General features: G+C 48.2%; 1 protein-coding gene across 1 annotated transcript in view; it reads right to left on the minus strand.

The window, feature by feature from the left end:
• Positions 1-18,444, minus strand: part of LOC137421273 (fibronectin type III and SPRY domain-containing protein 2) — a 204,794-nt gene continuing 186,350 nt past the window's right edge. The window contains exons 19-23 of the mRNA XM_068107170.2: positions 10,694-10,860; positions 10,144-10,294; positions 4,444-4,532; positions 3,110-3,237; positions 1-1,347 (exon numbers count right to left, since the gene is read on the minus strand). The gene's annotated coding sequence lies outside the window, so the exon portion shown is untranslated. The remainder of the gene's footprint in view (positions 1,348-3,109; positions 3,238-4,443; positions 4,533-10,143; positions 10,295-10,693; positions 10,861-18,444) is intronic.

Here is an 18,444-nt window from a genome sequence, read left to right on the forward strand (position 1 = left end):
TTGTGCAAATTGAGTCTTTTTATTAAGATTACTAAGTATGTTTTCAAAATACATCAAATAAAAAGATTATACAGAGTCTTCGCTGCATCATTATTAACATATATTTGCTTTTGCTGTTAAGTGAGTCGTTCTTCGTTAGTTTGATATATGAAATCTTGCAAAGTAATTGAAATGTTCGGTATCTATGTGTTGTGTGGTTTGTTTGTGAAACACCTGAGTGATCCATTATAATGGACAATATAGTAGAGCGCCCTTGCAACGAACCGGTGCATCCCATGGACTGTTTGTGTTGTGTTACAAGTAATTTATTCCAGCAAAATTGGGTTTTTTTCACTAAAAATGAAATTGGGCCCTATATGGTTGGACTTGCAGGCCCAATTTTCCCATAAATAATACCTAATGGACAAGCCATAATCGAGTTTTATTTAACTTGTCCCCAATGGCTCAACAGATATTGAACATTCTACTTTCCGCTATCCGTTATACTGAGTTGACATTTTTTGTTTTAAAAATGTGATTGTCCACATTGGTTATAATGAAGTGTATTCTGGGTGTTCTTCACAATGGGAATCTCATGCATATCCATTGTACATTTATTTGTCCGATTATTTCACTGAATTTTATCACAAGACAATTCATCCGAGGCCGAGCGAAGCGAGGTCTGGGCCATTCATTCCTGATACGTGAAACACCCTGCAACCCATGCCTATAGAAAACCGACTTTTTGGAATACTGGCCACATTTTCCTGCATCAAATCATCATGTAAATTTGTTTTAAAATTTATACATGAGTTATCGCTCCTATGTTTAAAGTTTTGTGTCAATCGCTCAAGCGGTTGTGGATAAAAATAATTTAAAAGCAAATAAAAGTGAAAAAGTGAGGACCAAAGTTCCACATGGTCAAGGATTGTTGTGGATGCCTATGACTAGTATTTCGATGCTAAATATTCCAATAAATGCGGTGGTTCAATCCACCCTGTGTAGGTTCAATGTAATGCTGTAATAATGTAATGTGTAATGTAAGCTGTAATGTAGGTCCCTGTGTAAGGACGGTGGTTCAATGCGCAATAAATGCGGATCAAAAGTATACCCCGTGGTTTAAACGCATTTAATCAATTTAAAAATCTGAAGTATTGCTGCAAAAAGCATCTGTTTGATCAATCGCCACGTTCAAGTGCAGCCAAAGCATTTGCGGTGTGAGACTGAGCAAAATATTCCCAGTTCATCAAAGTCATGTTTTCCACGGGTGACTGCCTGGGATCCCGTGGAAAAAATACAACGTCTGAAGGGGTTTGAGGAGATGGGACATGAATGATGGCTTTGGTGCTCTTGTTAAACTTCTTTTTTCTGCAAAACAAAGACAAGTAGAGATACATTCAAAGTACACCGCTCCATGCCAAATAAATAAATAACACTCCAGCACATAGACACAGTATTGGTGAGGTGTACAATAATTGATTAATTGTGCAATTAAAATAAATAAATAATAATCAGAAAATAATTCATTTATTAATCGATTAGCTAATGACATACCTAAACCACCAGTGTTTCATCTGGACCTGTAACTTTTTCAAAATTAAATAAATAATTAAATAATCGAAAAATTAAATAATGAACTTATTAATTGATTAATCAATAAATAATAAATCGATTAATTGATTAATCAATACATTATAAATATCCTTTATAGCCACATCACTTGGTCACTGTCGTGTCCGAATATTAGCTTCCTAGGTCAAAAGGTGCCTGAGATAATGCCCAGATGAGAAAGAAAATAAATAAATGATCAATAATGAAAATAAATAAATAATAATCGTAAAGTAATTAAATTATTAATAAATTGGCTGAAATAATACCTAAGCACCACAATTTCATCCAAATTCTGTAACTTAAAAAAATTAATGAATTAGGTAATTAATCGAATAATGAAATAATTAATTAATTAATCAGTAAATCAAAAATATCCTTTACAGCCAAATCACTTGGTTATTGTCATGTCCAAATATCAGTTTCCTATCTCAAAAGGTGCCTGAGATATTGCCCAGATGAGAAAAGAAACAAATAAGTACTTAATCGATAATAATTAAATAACTAATCAATTAATAGATTAACCAAAAAACAAAAAATACTATTTTTGCCAAAGTACTTGCTCACTATTGTGCCAAAATTTCAGCTTCCTAGCTCAAAGGATGGCTCAGATATCGCCTGGAAAAACAAACAACCAGAGTGAAAACTGAGTACTCCCTTTCAGCGCGTCTTCGCCGGGCCCCCTTCGGTGCCCGGCGATGACGTCATTCAGCGCCTGGAGATGGAATAGGAAAGGAGCGGTGTACAACATCAAGTTTAGCAAATTTGTTCTTTAATAATCATGTCTTTTTTGTTGCTTAAGACGGACCAGCTAGGCCAAGGCATAACTACTTGAAATTCCAGTGCCATTCCTCAACCCCTTCACGTACCACCACCATCCTTTGCTCGCCCACTCCCACAATGGTCAACACAAAAGACCAAGAGAATACATCAATTACATCACCCAGTGTATAGAATGAAGAATCTGATAATGTTCTCATCTATGAATGACTCGCCCTGTTTGTTACTCCATGCAAGAAAAATGACAAACGAGTCCGAGAGAAGTAAACTGGGCTATCCCACATCCAACGCCAAATTTGCTTCGGGGCAATAAAGCAATATTTCAAATAATCCCGACACCTTTGGTGGTTCTGGCATTTCTGAACAAACTGAAGCCGATACTGATCTTTGTTCAATGTGAGTCGAATGAGATTCCCAATTGGAACCCGGTCTCCCTCCCCTTCCTCCCTTGCCCAAGACCTGGCCATGTTAGCACTGCCGATGCTTTGACCCTTCTCTCTAAACGTTTTAATACTATTTTCCCTCTTATGATTCCCCCTATAAATTACTCCATCATCAGTTGTAAAAGAAGCTGCATGTGCACGCCATTCAGCCATTCGCAGTAGTCGGCCATCTTTGGTCTTGAGGCTCATGGAAGAGCAAGCCATTTTATTCTTAATGCCACTCTTCGTCAAACGAATTGACTTTGTTTCACAAAACGTGTTGCTGCCAAACATTAAATAGTTTAGCATCAGTTACTTGCCTTTGCATGACGACGAGGACAGCCATTGATATGCAGACTGCTATGCCAACCACACCTATCACGGTATATATGACAAATTCATTGAAAATCCTCGGGTGAGAATCGTTCAGTGCCTGCAAAAACCAAGTCTGCAAAGAAGAACAAGTAAAAGGTCAGATCACGGCTTGAGTTATGATCATTCTTAAAGGATTGCCAAAACGAAAACATTTCTAGAATGGCACTCGGCAGAGGGCATACCTCCACCAGGCTGAACAGTTTTGTATCCCACTGATAGGTCGGATCTGGATAAGGACCTGAACCAAAATTTAATCTGCTTGTTCTTGTCACCTAACCAACTCGTCCATCATGTTTATTCATAACTCGTCCATAACGTTTTTTAAAATATCATGTTATTTATCGCTTTTCACTCGAACTCTCAATGGTGAAGATTCACTTGCAAATTAAAGAATTCTCATATCCGAATCCATTTTCAGATCTTCACCAAAATCGAATCCATTAGTTCTTGTCACACACACAACCTGTCCACCAAGTTTCGTCCAAATCCGTCCACAACTTTTTTGAAATATCATGTTATTTATCGCTTTTCACACGATCTCTCAATGGTGAAGAATCACTTACAAATTAAATAATTCTCATATCCGAATTCATTTTCAGATCTTCACCAAAATTGAATCGTTTCTTCCTTGTCACACACACAACCTCTTCACCAAGTTTCGTCCAAATCCGTCAACAACGTTTTTGAAATATCATATTATATATCGCTTTTCACCCGATCTCTCAATAGTGAAGAATCACTTACAAATTAAATAATTCTCATATCCGAATTCATTTTCAGATCTTCACCAAAATTGAATCGTTTCTTCCTTGTCACACACACAACCTCTCCACCAAGTTTCATCCAAATCCGTCCACAACTTTTTGAGCTATCCTGTTCACAAACAGACAGACAGGGGTGGTAACTATCCTCCACCACCTTTGGTAACAAGCAAAGAAATATGGCGGCCTGAAGTCATCGAGAGCGTGCAAGCATCGATTGGACAGTGACGAGCACTGAACAACTCGATTGTTTGGTCCTCACCCCCTCCCAATCCCAGTCTGCCGCTATCTTATTACCTCTGCCACTGAAGTGGCAATGTCCCAACAATAGCAACGTCTTGTAGACATGTCGCAGACAAAAATCTGCGATTTTCACAAGTAACAAACAGACAGATAGGACTGAAAACAACCTTCACCCACCATCGATGGCGGAGCTAATGAATAAAATTTCTCCAAAATCAAGAGGTGTGTATAAAAGCTGAAAATATTGTTTATTTCCCCCGTTCATCCAATCTTACCTGGTTTATTTCAAGTCCTGTTGTATTCACACCTTTGCCTTGAGTTGGCGCAACTGACCAATCTTCCTGGACGAAAACATTTTTTATCCCTGAAAAGGTGTCAACAAACATGCACTTAAATGAGTGTGACAAAGCGGCTCCTGATTCTGTAACTTATTCTCAAACAAGAAAGAGTAATCGGAGATTGCAAGCCCTCGCCAGGATGTATTTTCAGTGTTTTTTTAAAAGGTTTTTGTGTTAAAACAAATATGACGGCCGAACAACGTGACTGATGACGTTATCATTATTTTTTTCTAAACTAATTTATTCCTAGATTATGCTCAAGAAATTTCATCTTGGTCGGATGAAGTTTTGTACTTGTCAAATTATGACGTCATAATGGAGGCACCTATGACATCATCATTAACATATTTTATTCCTCATGGAGAGTTCTTTACAATGAGGCATGTCTCAATTTTTTCTATTCAGCGCTTTCAGAGATATAGAGGTGCAAAGTTTTTCGTTTTTCCAAGATGGCGGCCGAACCACGTAACCGATGACGTCATCATTATTATTTTTTCTCCACAAATTCATGCCGACATGACGCTCAATAAATTTCATCTTGATAGGATGAAGTTTTGTACTTGTCGAATTATGACGTCATAATGGAGGCACCTACGACATCATCATTAGCATATTTTATTCCTCATGGAGAGTTCTTTGCAAATGAGCCATGTGTCAAGTTTTTCGATTCAGTGCTTTCGGAGATATAGAGGTGCAAAGTTTCTCGGTTTTCCAACATGGCGGCCGAACCACGTGACATATGACGTCATAATTATCATTAAAAATTATACAGGTGGAGTTGCACCTATGGTGAAAATTTCCTGTCAATCGGACCAATGGTTGCAGAGAAAATAATATTTATTCTGTGCGGACAAACAGACAGACAAACGGACTCGAATGCAATACCCTCTCCTCAGGCGAGGGTAACAAGTGGTTTCATGATGTGTTGGTGCAAGCTGCAAATCAAAGGGATGCACACCTTTGCCATTTTAGCTGTCAGAAGTGCTGCACGGATTCTAATCGTACGTACTATTCGATCGATTATGCTGTTGAAAAATGTTGCCCGTCAGTTGTTGTTATTTCGTATGGAGCCTATGGCTGTTGGTTGCATCACTTTTTTCTGGAAGTGAAGCTGTGCTACTGATGCAGTGTTCCTGTTGCAAGTATGCTGGTACGTTACTGGTAAACAGGGGCTCATACCCAAGACGCTAAGATGAGATCTCAAGTCAGCCACTTTAACCGTTAAGCCCCCACTAGGCTTTGTACGTCAGTGATCTCACATTAGTCTGCAGCAGGTTTGCACACACCACGTGTACTATTTATACCTTCCTATTACATACCATCCTCACGCCAAGGATAGATGGCGTAGAGGCGCTCCCTAGGGTGGCAGATTGGGGAAGCACTCCTTTGGAGGGTTGCACTGAATAATCCGGAATAAGATGCCATAGGCTATGAGAAGGAAACCTCTGGTTTCAAATCCAGGCAGGTCAATGCTCATTAGCTGTGAAAGGCAGTGGCCTAGGAGAGGAACAACACTTATTTCAAAGTGTGGCTACTGGGTTGTGTTGTAGGGTAGATGGGACTCTTCAGCCCTGAGTGGCAGCTCGTATAGGAGAAAGTCATCCAGCAACTAAACCTGCATCCATGCTGCTGCCCTGCTTGTGGCAGTATCTGCATCATGGGAGCACCAGCTGCGTCGACGAGAGAGTGAGGTCGATTCTGCACAAGTCCTCCTCACTGTAAACCAACTCTTTGTGCCGGTTATCAAGAGCGCAAGCTCTCCCCTGTCTCCCACCTCCTCTGCTCAACCAGAAAGTCCCTTGGTGATGGAGAAGTGGCTTTGGGAACAGGTTGAGGATACTGCTGGAAGTTATCAACCACCAGACTGTACACTGGCGACTTAAGGGTGATGGCCATTCTGTCACAGACTCTCTGGGCAGATGTGATGTTCATAGCTTCCTTAGGTACCAGAACAATTCTACTTGTGGACAGCACTGCTCTCCCATTAGGGGAAATGGATAGAAAAGGTTCCCCAAACACTGCCTGTCCCACACAAACCCACCAGACAGCCATGCCTGACTGGTCACCCGATGCTGTGGCCGAACCAAATTGAAGACACAGAACCTTAACGTATGCACATGGAATCTATTCGTGATATCGCCTATAATACCGCAACTGATATGCTCGGATCAAGACTGCTTGAATGAAAATACATTGAAATACTATTAATGTTGGGCAAAATTACATGCTGCACATCAATCCCATATTAGTAATGAGAGGTCATTGCAAAAGAAACAACACAACCAACACCTCAACCACATAGTGTAATATCGCCTTACACAGATGAAGACTAATTGGTGGGATGACATAGCTGATGTGCTATAAGAATGCGGACAAGCATGACTTCAAACTCCTCTAAGAAGGCCTCCATTCACTGTATGGGCCAAATAACAATGGCCAAACTACAGTTCAGTCAGTTGACAATAATAAAATGTTGACAGACAATAATTAAATCCTCTCTTGCTGGGATGACCACTTCAATAATCTCCTCAACAGAGAATCCAGTATGGATGAGAATACACTGGATGCTGTACCCCAACACCCTAAACTTTTGAGTTGGAAGAGCCGCCATCTGTGGTTGAAGTGAATACAGCGTTGGAACAAAGTACAACTAGCAAAGTGCCAGGATCAGTTGGTATTCCCACTGACATTTTCAAGCATGGCGGTCATCAACTGATTGTATCGCTGACAAAACTCCATCAAGTAATTTGGGGAAAGGGTGCAATCCCACGAGACTTCAAAGATGCTTCGCCATTGTCCACAAACACAAAAAGAAAGGGGGCAGCAATTGTTATGATAAACATCGTGACATCTCTTCGCTTTCATCTGCTGGAAAGATCCGAGCCTGCATTATCTTGAATACACTGACATCACACGTGGTTAACTTTGCATGTGGTACCCAGAATCCCAGTGTGGCTTCCGTTTGGGGCGTAATACTATCGACTGATCTTCAGTGCTCCTCAAATGCGTACAGAAGTGCCATGAACAACACCAGGACTTGCATGTGGTATTTGTGGACCGTATAAAAGCCTTTGATACAGTAAACCGTGAAGGACTATGGAAACTCGTGCATAAATTTGGTTGTCCACCAAAATCGGTCTCTAATTCAATCCTTCCATGGTGGCATGACTATTAGAGTCCTTTGGAAGGGAGAGTTAGCAGATCCTTTTCAAGTAATAAACAGGACCAAGCAGGTGTGTGTATTAGTTTCCACCATCGGACAGTGAGCGATCTTTTTTCCAAGGTTCCGCTCTACTGCGTATCACACAACCCTCGTGACTCTGTCTTTTCCTACGGCGCTTCTTCCCCGAGCTTCTCCACAGCAGTCCTTGTGGGAGGTACCACCTTCGGGCCATCCCACACACAGGGCGACTCCATTAATAATAATAATAACAATAATACCTTTATTTTATATAGCGCTTTTCAAGAAGCCCAAAGGCGCTTTGACAGAGTACAAAAAACAAGTGCAAAAAGACAAAAATCAATAGGTAAATATAATCAAAGCAAAAGGAAGGAGAAGGAGAAGAGATAGTCAGGGGTTAAATGCTGTGGGTTAAATGTTGAATGCAGTGTTGAACAGGTGGGTCTTGAGTGATGTTTTGAATGTGGTGAGTGAGGAGGAGTCTCTGATGGTGTGAGGTAGTGAGTTCCAGAGGGTGGGAGCAGCAATGGAGAAGGCCCTGTCCCCCCAGGATCTGAATTTGGTCCGGATGGGGGGGGGGTCAGGAGGATGGTGCCAGCAGAGCGGAGGTTGCGGGTGGGAGTGTGTCTGGAGAGGAGGTCAGCCAAGTAGGATGGGGCCAGGTTATGGAGGGCTTTGTAGGTCAAGAGGAGGATTTTGTACTGGATTCTCTGGGGGATGGGGAGCCAGTGAAGCTTGTAAAGGACGGGGGTGATGTGGTCACGGGTCCGGGAAAGGGTGAGTAGACGGGCAGCGGAATTCTGAATGTATTGGTGTTTATTGGTGATTATTGAGGGTGAACAATAGAGGAGGCTGTTGCAGTAGTCCAGACGGGAGGTGATGAAGGCGTGGATGAGGGTTTCTGCAGCCGTGGAGGAGAGGGATGGACGGAGACGGGCGATGTTTTTCAGGTGAAAGAAGGCTGTCTTTGTGATCTGTTTAGTGTATTTGTCGAAGGAGAGTGATTGGTCAAAGATGATGCCAAGATTCCGGATGTGAGGGGAGGCGGATACTGGGATACCGTCGATGTTGAGGGCAAAGTTATGGGTGGATTTGGTGAGCGTTTTTGGGCCAATGATGATTATTTCAGATTTATCATAGTTAAGTTTGAGGAAGTTGATTTGAAGCCAGGATTTTATTTCAGTGATGCAGTTTGTCAGGATAGAGTGGGTGGCGGTGGAGATGGACTTGGTGGAGATGAAAAGCTGGATGTCATCGGCGAAGCAGTGGAATTGGAGTTGGAGACCATGACAGCCGATTAAGTGACCAAGGGGGGGGACAGGTACAGGATGGAGAGGAGGGGGCCAAGAACTGAACCTTGGGAGACACCTTTAATAATAAAAAAGGGTCTATACCCTCTTCCGGGCCCTCCAGCGTATCTCACCGTCATGGCTTGCACACACCGGCCAGACGGTTCATGACGTTCCTTTTGAAGCATATAGCGCTTTTCCATGTGTCCTTTTGTGGCCAGAAGCCCTCACTTGGCCCCACCCACTAATAGGAGGTGTCTACACATACAATCTTCACATGACTATACCCTCTATAGATTATACGGTCCATGTTACACTTACCACAGTCTATCTGCAGAGAGCTGCTGACTTTCACAAGCATATGATCAGGTGAATCAATTAGATCATTTTATTTCAATTCATTAACGTACTTGTACACTGTAAAACACAAATCACCAACAAGTATCGGGGACGTTTCTCCGCGGTGGTTGTACCCCCAACGCAAGTCGGAGGTCCAAATCTTCCCCATTATTCCCTACTGCCCAGATTCGTCAGGGCAGCGCGGTCACAGTAAGACTATGAGTGCCGATCTGTCCCCATGGACCGGCCCTTTCCCTCTTGTCTCTGCCTCTTTTTCTCTCTCTCTTTCTCCTCTCTCTTTCTAGCTCTGTCGTGACCCTGTCTTTGTGAAGATGTGGGGTGTCTATGGGTTGCTCCTGCGAGATCGATCGGCTGTCTCAGTGCTGCAGGCTTGTTCGAGAGAACTGTCTGGGGTTATACAACAACAACAACAACAACAACGACTACACAAATCTCCTTCTTGGTACTTCTATAAAACCAACAGTTTAGCAAAACTTGGACAAAATATTACACCATTTAACGCCATCTCGACCAATCAAATTTTCTGCTTGCACTCTCAGCGTTGGGGAATATCGACATTCAGACAAAATGGCGGCTCGTAGGAAGCAATTTATAAATCGTGCTCGGAAACACAAAGCAAGAGTTTAAAAGCCTTCTTTTTTTTTTTCTTCTCTTTCTCAAGACTTTTTTTTCTTTTTCTTTTTTTTCTTTTTTCTTTTTTTTTTCAAGACTTTTTTCTTTTTTTCTCAAGACTGTTCATAGTAAGGTGTTCTATGAACTCTAGTTTTCAATCTGTTTTCCCCTTGTAACACAAATCATTTTGCTCACGTGTATCATTCCAGGGCGCAACGTAGGTAACTGGGCTCCATTCGCTCCACTTGCCGTAGTGATAGGATTCTCTGGCTCGTACTTGTACAACATGCAGTGTAAAGGGCTCCGCATTAGGAATCACGTATTTTCTTTTATTTTTGCTGAAACGCTGGGGACAAAGAATTAGCATTTTGAGGTTGGGAGGCAGGGAAGTAAAAGGTGGTCATTGTACCAATTTTGTGCTCAAAATACAAACAGGGTAAAGCAGATAAATGAAGAAATACTTTTGAGTACTTTTGATTAAATATTTTGTTTTTTTCCATCATGGAGGAACAGTGTGTGGCATATAGTGTTTGTTTTTGTTATGTGAATATACAAGGCAAGGAGAAATTGATGATGGGGGGAGGAAAATCTGCACACTGCATGGGATTTGATTCTAACGGGGACAACAGGAATCCTAAAAGGAAGCACCATTTGAATGTTCACTTCCATATGAAGACATGATGTAGAAACAAAAACCAACCCGACATAATTCCCCAGGGTTTGGACAGTACCACGCTTCACCTACCTCATTTTCGAAGTCAATATGTCGGAGCGATCTGAATCGCAGCTCGTATTGCAAAAGATGGCCAAACATATCAACCCAGCTTGAAGGGTTTCTCCATTCAACAAATAACTTTGTGGGCTCTTGGTCAACTGAGGTTGCATTCACAATGACTGGTGGATCAGGTTTTACTGAGGAAACAATAAATAAAGAATTAATAATAATTTTAAACATTTCCGGTGAATCTTACTTTCATGGAGCAAACGTGGACGTCACTGAAACTCCAAAATTGATATGTGGTGAAAATAGCGCCACCTTTGGTGGTAGCCGGTATTACAAGTCATTTTCCTTTATCTTATGGTATGAAGTACAATATGTTGTGATCAATAAAATTACTTTTAAAAATGACAAATTAGAAAGTGCATTTCCAAGCCTTGCCGCAGCCCACCTAAGGCAGGATGAGAAGTATACTCGAGCCCGGAGGGCGGGACTGCCCGCTAGTCTCAATAACTTGCCAACAAAGAACCTTACAATGGTACATACCCACCATAATGGTTTTGATGTAGCTATGTTATTGTACTTCACATCCAATATCCCCTATCCCAGTGCTCAAATTTATATTTTTCTAACTCTAGATGATTGTAAATATTTGTGATTATGAGCTCACAAAATACAGGACTCTCAAAAAGACGTAATCCACCCCAGAATGCTCGGCACGCATGCGCAAAAGTTCCTAGAAACAGCGATCTTTGGTGAATGCGAACTTCTATTGTGTGTGCACAGAAAAGATTGTTACCTAAAATGGATCACTAAGTATCGAACAGAAGCCAAAAATACTTGGGAAAGGACCTGGGAGAAAGCTGGGGTGTGCCTATGCACAACGAAGGAGTTGGAGGAAGACGACATGTCTAGTTTGGGTGATTCTGAACACCAAATGGAAGGACATATCTGGGGGTGGTGAATGCAGAGTACAAGTTTAAAATCACCTTTTAAAGTGAGGATATTTACGATTAGGTGTGTGTGTGTGTGTGTGTGTGTGTGTGTGTGTGTGTGTGTGTGTGTGTGTGTGTGTGTGTCCACGTCAGCGTATCTGTTGTCGCTCGCTTGCATTCACAGGAAATAGTAGGAACTCGACACTTCTTATCCACGGATATTTCTTGTATTTCATATTTTCTGTGTGAGTCCGATTTGCATTCAGGAACACAACAACTCTGGTTAACCACTATGAATATGCCAATCTTTCATGTAAATGCTAAAAATGTTGTTAAAAAGACGATTCTATTTACAGATTTCGTTCTAGCAACGGCAGGGTAAAAGTGCCTCAATTAGTAGAAGTGTCACTGAAACCATCACTGCGCATGTGTGAAAGGTCTCATCAGCATTCATATGTCATATCGAAAGTTCCGTATTGTTGGTGCAAGAAAAAGCTCACGTTCGATTCAAATATCCTTTGACAATCGGTTTTTAGCTCACTTGGAACGAAGTTCAGGGGAGCTTATGCGATGGCGCGTTGTCCATCCTTCCGTCAGTCCGTCCGCCCCGTCTGTCAGTCCGTACACACTTGAAACGTCTTCTCCGAAACCGCTGATGGGATTGCGACCAAATTTGGCACAAATTATATTTGTTATGTTGTGACTAAAGTTTGTTCATGGCATTTAAAAAACGGGGTTTAAGGGGGTTTACGGGGGTCAAAGTGGATCCAGGTTGGACCCCCCAAAATAGGTATTTCCTTTTTCCTCTGAAACTACATACACTATTTCGATGAAATTTTACCACAACCTTCATCACCCGTGATTTGCCGAAGTTTGTTCACGGCGCTAAGAAAGTCGGGCCCTGAAGGGGTGTACTGGGGATGGGGGGAGGGGAGCTGCCCCCCAAAATAGGCATTTGGTTTCTTATAAGAAACTGCACATATAATTCCGATGAAACCTGACCAAAACGTTTCGTTCATCTGCCTTGATGTGCCAACGTTTGTTGCCGGCATAAAAAAATCGGGGTCTAAGGCGGTCTAGGGGGTGGGGGGGGGGGGTTGGAGGGCATGTTGCCCCCACCCCTCCCCCAAAGTAGGTATTTGCTCTTTTCTCTGAAACTACACACACAACTTAAATGCAACTTCACCACAACCGTAATCACCCGTGATGTACCAATGTTTGTTCAAAGCATTAGAAAAATTGGGGTCTGAGGAGGTACGCGGGGTGGAAGGAGTTACGCGGGGTGGAGGCAGGTGGGGGTTGCCCCCCAGAATAGCTATTTTTTTGTTTTTTGTTTAAAGTCTTATGATTATGTTAGTATGATTCAACATGCTGCCCTGTCTTCTAGCAACCATTGAAATTGGTTTAAAATACCTTTAGTCAGTGTAGTATACTGTTTATTCTACCAGGTGAGCACCAGGGGTATGCACCTATGTTTTTCATTCATTGTGTGAATTTATAAGTTACTCCATGAACATGATAAATGTACGGAAGAAGGAAGGGTAAGAAATTTAATCAGGTGCTGCTTTTTCTTGCTTATGACTTAACGAATAGCAACTGATAAATCCAGGTCCATGTTTAACGTCATTTATCCATTGGTACGCATGCAGAGCTGGCTGCGGGGGTTTGCATCGGTTCTTGAAGGGGTGCTGCGATGCCACCCATGCAGTGCCCTCCTGTAGGTTTGAGTAGGAGGAATTTTCGAATTTAGCCAGGTTTCTGGCCATGAGTCATCTACTCTGTGAAAGACAGTGACATTTTTTGGAATCCACCAACTAATGCTAGCAGACAGAACACAACGTCCACCCGAGGGACATAACACACATTTGTAGCGGTTACCGCTAGGTATACACAATCGCCTTGCACCTACCGAGGACGCGGCCAGGGAGCGATCACCATGCCGGGCTCGCCCAGGCCGCCCGGACAGGCCCAGACGCGCCTCTCCCGGACATGCCCGGACTCGCCTTTCCCGGGCTCGCCAGAGCCGCCAGGGCACGCCCGGTCTCGTCTTTCCAGGGCTCGCCCGGGCACGCCCAGCCTCGCCTTTCCAGGGCTCGCCGAGGACGCCCGGGCACGTCCGGACTCGCCTTTCCAGTGCTCGCCCAGGACGCTCGGGCACGCCCGCTCTCGCCTTTCCAGGGCTCGCCCAGGACGCCCGGGCACGTCCAGACTCGCCTTTCCAGGGCTCGCCCAGGACGCCCGGGCACGTCCAGACTCGCCTTTCCAGGGTTCGCCCAGGACGCCCGGGCATGCCCGCTCTCGCCTTTCCAGGGCTCGCCCAGGACGCTCGGGCACGCCCGGTCTCACCTTTCCAGGGCTCGCCCAGGACGCTCGGGCACGCCCAGCCTCGCCTTTCCAGGGCTCGCCCAGGACGCCCGGGCATGCCCGCTCTCGCCTTTCCAGGGCAAACGCTCCGGCATAATGTGTATATATATTGCTGCCCGATAAACGGGCTTTTCAGAGTACCCGAGTTGATTTGACACAATAAAGAAACTCGGACGAATTCCAGCTTTTTGTCGCGTCCATTCTTCCGATTCGAGTTGGAGCACAGCTCCTTCATTGGTGACCCGACATGGACATGGCAGTTGCCCTCAAACTGCCTACCTTCTGGGAGGCTCACGCGGCGGTTTGGTTCGCCCAGGCGGACTCCCAGTTCGCCCTGCGAGGCATCACCACTGACAACACCCGCTTCCACCATGTGGTAGCAGCACTCGGCTCAGCCACCACGGCCCGCGCCCTCACCCTCCTCCAGCACCCGCCAGCCGCTGACAAGTACGACGCGATCAAAAAGCTCCTCCTCGACGCTTTCGCCCTCTCACCGGCAGAACGCGCACGGCGCCTGCTCGACCTGCCCGAGCTCGGCGACACGCGCCCGTCCGAGCGAATGGACTACATGCTCTCGCTGCTCGGGGAGCACGCCCCGGATTTTCTTTTTCAAGAGCTGTTCCTCCATCAGCTGCCTAGCCAGGTATGCCTCGCCCTGGCAAGCACGACGATCACGGATCCCCGCGCCCTCGCCAGGGAAGCCGACAAGATCTCCTCGGCAGGCCAACGCATCGGAGCAGCGACCTGGAGCCCGCCGCCGTCCGAAGCAATGCCCATGGCGTCCGAGCACCCGGCACAGTCGGCGACCGAACTGCCGGCGCAATTGGCGGCCGCTACGCCGCGCCGACCGTCTCCAGCACGACGACCGGGGCCTCCACCTGACCAGGTGTGGTGTTACTATCATGCCAGGTTCGGACAGAAGGCCCGGACATGCCAACCCCCGTGCACTTTCGGCAAGTCGGGAAACGACCAGGCCGGCATTCATTACCAGCCATGAGCGCCGGCCACACGGGCAACTTACTTTTTATCAGGGACAAAGCGTCCGGACGGCGCTTCCTGTGTGACACCGGCGCCCAACTGAGCGTCATACCCGCCTCCGATCAGGACAGGCAGTCCGCGGTTTGCGGCCCCTCCTTGGTTGTGGCCAACGGATCGGCCATCCGCACCTTCGGCCCACACAACTTCACCCTCTGCTTCGGCAGCCAGCGCTTTAATTGGACTTTTGTAACCGCAAGCGTGCCCATGGCTCTGCTAGGCGCCGACTTCCTCTGCGCACACGGGCTGCTGGTTGACGTCAAACAGCGTCGCCTCGTCAACGCCGAGACCTTCAGCTCCCTGGCATGCAAGTTGAGCAGCTCTGCGCCGACCGAGCTAGCATGCGCCCTCCCGGCGGCGAACAAGTTTGCTCGCCTGCTCGCGGAGATCCCGGCCCTCACGCGGCCGACGTTTTCGGCCGTCGCAGTACGACATGGGATCGAGCACCACATACCAACCACGGGCCCGCCGGTCTACGCCAGAGCCCGCCGCCTCGACCCAGCCAAGCTCGCCGTGGCCAAAGCCGAGTTCGACGCTTTGGAACACCTCGGCATCGTGCGGCGCTCCGATAGCACGTGGGCTTCGCCACTACACATCGTCCCAAAGCCGGGGGGCAGCTGGCGCCCATGTGGCGACTACCGCCGCCTTAACGACGTTACCACCCCTGACAGGTATCCGATCCCGCACATCCAAGACTTCTCCGCCCGTTTGGCAGGACGGGTCATTTTTTCGAAGATCGATTTGATACGGGGATACCACCAGGTACCTGTCAGGCCGGCCGACGTCCCAAAAACGGCCGTCATCATGCCGTTCGGCTTATTCGAATTCCTTCGAATGTCGTTTGGCCTCAAGAACGCGGCTCAGGCATTCCAGCACTTGATGGACGGCGTACTGCGCGACCTGCCGTTCCTCTTCGTCTACCTGGACGACATCCTCGTCGCCAGTGCATCCCGGGCCGAGCACCTCCTCCACCTCCGAACACTGTTCGGGCGCCTCAGCGAGCACGGCCTAATCGTCAACCCGGCCAAATGCCACTTCGGCACGACCACCGTTGATTTTTTGGGCCACCACATCACCAAGAACGGGGCCGTGCCGCTGCCAACCAAGGTCGAGGCCATCACCGCGTTTCCGCGTCCCCGCTCCATCAAGGCCCTGCAGGAGTTCCTCGGAATGGTGAATTTCTATCACCGCTTCGTGCCCCGCGCTGCTCAACTCATGCGGCCCCTCTACGAAGCCCTCCGGGGCAAGTCGGCCAAACACGACGTCGTCTGGTCCGCAGCCATGGACGCGGCATTTACAAGCTCAAAGCGGGCCCTCGCCGACGCAACACTGCTCGCTCACCCGGTGCTCAACGCTCCCATCGCCCTCACCACGGATGCCTCCGACTACGCGGTGGGCGCCGTACATGAGCAATGGGTGAACGGGGTTTGGCAGCCACTCGCTTTTTTCAGCCGGCAACTCCGGCCGAACGAGCTCAAATATAGCACGTTTGACCGCGAGCTCCTCAGTCTACACCTGGCCGTTCGCCATTTCCGCCACCTCCTGGAGGGCCGACCCTTCACGGCGTTCATCGACCACAAGCCGTTGGTTTATGCAATGGCCAAAGTCACGGAGCCGTGGTCGGCCCGCCAACAGCGCCACCTCTCCGCCGTGTCGGAGTTTACCACGGACATCCGGCACGTCGCCAGCAAAGACAACGCCGTGGCCGACTGTCTTTCTCGGGCCAGCGCGAATGCGGTCCACCTCGGCGTGGACTTCGCGCTTATGGCGGCTGTCCAAACCACCGACACCACGGTGCAAGCCCTCCGGGCGGCGGACACGGGCCTCCGCCTGGCCGACATCCCCTTCGCGGAAACTGTCCTGCTCTGCGACGTCTCCCAAGGCCAGCCTCGCCCCATCGTGCCCGTTACCTGGCAACGCCGCATCTTCGCCTCCCGCCACGGCCTTTCTCACCCGGGCCGGAAAGCTTCCCAGAAGCTGGTGTCGGCGCGATTCGTCTGGCACGGCCTTCGATGGGACGTCCACGATTGGACCAGCACCTGCACGGCCTGCCAACAGGCCAAGGTCCACCGACACACCCAGGCCCCGCTGGCACCTTTCACCGTGCCCGAACGATGTTTCGACCATGTCAACGTGGACCTGGTGGGCCCCCTCCCCCCATCACGGGGTTTCACACACCTGCTCACCATGGTGGACAGGACCACCAGGTGGCCGGAGGCCATTCCCCTCGTCTCCACCACCACCGCCGACGTGGCGCAGGCTTTCATCGCCACCTGGGTCGCCCGCTTCGCCGCACTGGCGGACATCTCGTCGGACCGCGGGCCGCAGTTCTCCTCCAAACTGTGGGGCGTGGTCGCCCGCAACCTGGGGGTCAAGCTCCACTGTACCACGGCCTACCACCCCCAAGCCAACGGGTTGTGCGAGCGGTTCCACCACTCCATGAAGGCCGCGCTCATGGCCGGCCTTCAGGACGGCAGTTGGGCCGACCGGCTGCTGTGGGTCCTTTTGGGCCACCGCACGGCCCCCAAGGAGGACCTCCGGGCGTCCACCGCCGTGCTTGTCTACTGCCAGGCGCTACGCGTCCCGGGCGAATTCGTGCCCGATGCTACCAGTCCCTGGTCCGCAGCTCACCAGCGCTCGGACCTCCAGGAGACCGCCCGACCGTTTGTCCTCGTGCCAACGTCCCACCACGGTGACCCCCAGTCCTACGTCTCCCCAGCGCTTCGCACAGCGAAGTACGTTTTTGTGTGTCATGACGCACACCGGGGGCCACTCCGGCCGCCGTACGACGGGCCCTTCCGGGTCCTGCGACGGGACGACAAGTCGTTCTTCATCGACATCGGCGACAGGTCGGACCGGATTGCGGTGGACTGCCTCAAGCCGGCACACATGGACATCGACCAACCGCCACGGTTGGCCCTTCCTCCACGGCGAGGCTGCCCCCCATCCACGGTGCCTCCCACTCGACCACCCACCACCACACCGGACCCCCCCCAATGACCCTCCAGGGGTCGCTTCGGCCGGGTCATCAGGACCCCCCTTAAATTGACCCTGCCGGGGCAAGTCGATTCTGGGGGGGGCGTGTGTAGCGGTTACCGCTGGGTATACACAATCGCCTTGCACCTACCGAGGACGCGGCCAGGGAGCGATCACCATGCCGGGCTCGCCCAGGCCGCCCGGACAGACCCAGACGCTCCTCTCCCGGACATGCCCGGACTCGCCTTTCCCGGGCTCGCCCAGGACGCCCGGGCATGCCCGCTCTCGCCTTTCCAGGGCTCGCCCAGGACGCCCGGGAACGTCCAGACTCGCCTTTCCAGGGTTCGCCCAGGACGCCCGGGCACGCCCGGTCTCGCCTTTCCCGGGCAAACGCTCCGGCATAATGTGTATATATATTGCTGCCCGATAAACGGGCTTTTCAGAGTACCCGAGTTGATTTGACACAAT

This window comes from Myxine glutinosa, chromosome 2 (genome assembly GCF_964187855.1).
Source record: "Myxine glutinosa chromosome 2, kmMyxGlut1.1, whole genome shotgun sequence".
Lineage (NCBI taxonomy): Eukaryota > Metazoa > Chordata > Myxini > Myxiniformes > Myxinidae > Myxine > Myxine glutinosa.